This window comes from Pteropus vampyrus, unplaced genomic scaffold, assembly GCF_000151845.1.
Source record: "Pteropus vampyrus isolate Shadow unplaced genomic scaffold, Pvam_2.0 Scaffold264, whole genome shotgun sequence".
Classification (NCBI taxonomy): Eukaryota; Metazoa; Chordata; class Mammalia; order Chiroptera; family Pteropodidae; genus Pteropus; species Pteropus vampyrus.
In genome coordinates this window covers 1,091,044-1,094,971 of record NW_011889045.1, presented here as the reverse complement: position 1 = coordinate 1,094,971, position 3,928 = coordinate 1,091,044, and positions in this window count along the sequence as shown.

The window sequence follows — 3,928 nt, the reverse complement described above, 5'->3', positions numbered from 1 at the left end:
GGCAGAGGGTGTGCGTGTGTGTGTTGGGGTGCAGTGAGGATGTTCGTGCTTTATTCCACTCTGTAACGCATATTCCGAAAGGGAGAAATGAAATCGTTTCCACAAAGAGTAACACTTAAAATCCTGGCCGGTAAACACACTCGAGAGGGAGACTGACGTGTGCATGTCGATGGTTTTCAGCTGCAAAGGGGAGACTTCGATGCCTCTGTTAATCGGGGTGGTCCCGGTCACAGAGCCAGGGCCCCTGGGGGGTCTGAGCTTGCACACCCTGGTCGCGATTCTCAACATCACGCGTGATGTGGGAAAACTTGTTCTCCATTTCTGCTAGTGATGTATATATACATATATGTACAATTTATTTTCCTTTTTTGGTGAGTTTTCCTGGCTACGATTTGATCCGTTTTGAAGATGTGAATATTGTCCTTTCGTTTGCTTCTTTGACCGGGGTGAGGTGGTGTTGCTGGTAGATTCTTTAATTTCCGGAATATATTTAATGTTTTAAATTACACACACGTATGTATTTTATTCTGGCACTGCGCTACACTCTGAGAATACAGAGCACGATTGTATAGCTTCTGCCCCGTAGGACTCCGATCGCCTGGCAGGGGTGAGGGACAGGTGGTCACAGTATCGGACATGTCATTTCAAGCTGAGACAAGTGCCCTGAGAGGAGAGTAACCGTTCTCTGAGAGCGCTGGGCAAACTTGACCCTGCACTTGACCCGGAAGTGCTTGGGTGGGGTCCTGGCTAGGGCATCCCATAGGAGAAGTGACACTGGACCAGAATCTAAAATAGTTAAACCTATTAGCACAGAGCCTTTGTCTATAAACAGGATATGTAACTAAAGAATGCATTTTTGTTCTTTAATTTTCAAAGCAGAAATTGTCACCAACTTACTCCAACACTCAGGTTATCAAGTTTCAATTTAAATAGCCTGGAAATAATACTTTAAATTCAGATCAGAACAGAATGAGTATAAGCATTTCAAAATATCTATGCAATAATATAAAAATACCTATGGCGTTTATGGATAGCACACCAAGTTACTATCTGACACTTCTGATATTTCTGTGGCTTGCTGTCTGCATAATTAAAAGGGATGCTACATTTTAGTCAAAAGTTAGTAAAAATACATATGTAATTATTTCCTCCCTTTAAGTTCACAGACCCGGTGAATTCTATCCAGAGATTACTTCAGTTAATTAATCTAAATAGAGAAAATTTAATGACCTCTCTTCGCTTAGTTTACCTAAACAAAAAACTTCTACTATCTTGACTCATTCTCTAGTTATCTCCTATGTGGACTGGATATTCTGAGCAGTTTTGTTCATCTTTATCTTTGTACTTGAAAGGGCGATATCAAATGTAGAGATCCAATGCCCTATGACATTGAAAATCCTACATAAAACCTCATAAAACCTTTTTTCCCCCAAATTCTGGAAGCTAAGTTTCCAAGATTATTAATCGTAAGAGAAACTACCAGTTAAATTTTATTTCAAAGTATGTTTAATCAATTGAAAAACTACCTTGAGTTTCAAAAACATTCTAAGGCATCAGGTCCTCTTTAAAAAAAAAAAAATCATGTTTCATTCCTGCAGGCAATTGTTATGTTATCTTAACCATGTGACATTCACACTTAAAGACTTAAGATATTCGCTATCAAAACAGCCTTTGTTAACGCCTGTGAAGTACCGAGCATCCTGCGAGCTATTTAAACCTCGCGGAATCCTGCAAGGTGGGATGAAGGAGCTCTATTTTACAGATGCGGAAGCGGAGGCCCAGGTGTGTCTGCTCCGCAGGTGATCCCGTCGGTGTGCATGTGCTGGCGGAAGCCACGCCTCCCGGCCGCGGGTCAGTCTGCTGCGGGAAAGCACGCAGGTGCGCGGATTCCCAGGGCCTCTCGGCAGCATCCTCCCCACGCAGTGGGCACGGAGGCCTCCCGGAGGAGGCGGCCTTGCTCTGGTAGGTTCCCGCGGGAAATGGTTGGAAGACGCTCCGTTTCCATTTCAAGCCCCTGCCGTTAACGCCAGGGCTTTGAGAAGACCTGGGCGCTGTCCCCACTGATGAGGATGCGTTGGCCCTTAGTTCGCTCAGTTGTGGGACTTGTGGCGGAGACCGTCGTCTGCAGGGTCGCTGTCGGTTTTAGCTCCCAGATGCTGCGCTGGGTGCGGACACCTGCTGGGGATGTCTGGGGCGTTGGAGCGGGGTCCGGGGCTCCTTTCTCCAGCCACACCTGCTCCGTCTCCTCCTCTCAGCTCGGCCGTGTCCGAGCTCCCCCATGGAGAGTTCTCTCTTTTTCTCTTCGTCGTCGTCACTATTAGGAGATCCCATCTTTCCTTGAGGATGAACAGACTGTTGGTCGGCATCAAACACTCAAGTTTATAACGTCATTCCAAACCTGCCCCAAACTGGCACATGTTGCTTCATCATAATTATCTTTTGCTCTTGGACGAACTGTTTTTTTTAAGCCAAATTTATTCATCCCTCCCTCCATTTCAGTAAATATCCTCATCGACCTAGTTATGAGAATGATATATTAGGATTTTTTTTTCATTCCTTTTTAGTCATCAGCAATCCTGACAGTTCCGACACCAAAAAGATATCCGAATGCACTTGAATGTGTTCCTCTCAACTCCTAGCAACTTATTCTTCTATCCTCGAACTCATTCCTTGCAAGAAATGTTTATACATAGATACCAGACACTCAATAGACACCCGACACTGCTCTAAACACGAGGGGTAGAAGACTGAACAAAAGCAAACCTGGATTCTTATCGAGCTTGGGATAAAGCTTTATTGATCACCTTCCCTTTGTAGAATGCATAACAAGGACTCTGTTGGAGGGAAGGAATAACATATTCGGTGATACTTTGTCCTCTGAGTATAGTTCTATTCCTAATCGTCCTCATTTCTTGGAGCATAACAAGGTAGAATCCGAGTCCCTGGAGTCATCCGCCCACCTCGGTTTCCGGTGAGTTGTGATGAGCTATTAGTGAGTGAAACGGAACCCAGAATACAGACGTTCACAGCGTTGATACCGTGGGTTGTGATCCCGACTTGGCCGATACCCGCTCTCCCTCCGCCCCGATCGTCATCTTCCATGTCATCTTCCATGTCATCGGCGATAAGCCTGTGAGTGTGGCACCCCTCTCTCTGCTGGTTATGACAGAAGTGTTTCAGAGCAACTTGTGTTACTGCATTTTCTCAAAACGCAATGTTAACGACAAGGTTTTAGGGTTTAAAATGTCAGTCAACCTAGAAAATATGCCAGATTCCACTGTTTGAGATCAGAGGAAAAAAAAAAAGTTAGACAAACTTTGGAAAAAAATCTAAGAAAACAAAATTAGATGAATATCTTAACATAATAGTTTTTCTTTGATTCTGGCAAATATGTGATATAACAGCCATTAGGATTTGATGAATATGACTTTTTTTCTTTTCACTAGAGATACGGAAGCTAATAGCTTGATAAACTCATTTAAAAATATTTTCCCATCTACGGCCATGCCACCGTGAACAAGCCTGACCCCGTCTGATCTTGGAAGCTAAGCAGGGTCGGTCCTGGTCCATACTTGGAAGGGAGACCACCTAGGAAGACCAAGTGCTGTAGGCGTAAACAATAAAAAAATGATTGTAAACTGACAACTGACAAGGTCCTTGTAATCCGTGAGGTCAACCAAAGGTTGCCTTGCCTAAAAAACTTAAAAAAATTTTTTTTCTCTAAATATTTTTTCCTGCTGATTTTCAAAATACATTAGCTACTTCTGGAAATGATGAAGCAAACAATAAATTAACCTAGATAGATGGATAGATGGTCAACATGAATTCAAAACCTTGAGTAATTGATATTTTGACACGAGGAAAGTACCAGAAATTTAATTTTTATATGTCGCTACAGGAAGTATAATTTTGATTAATAACATGATGT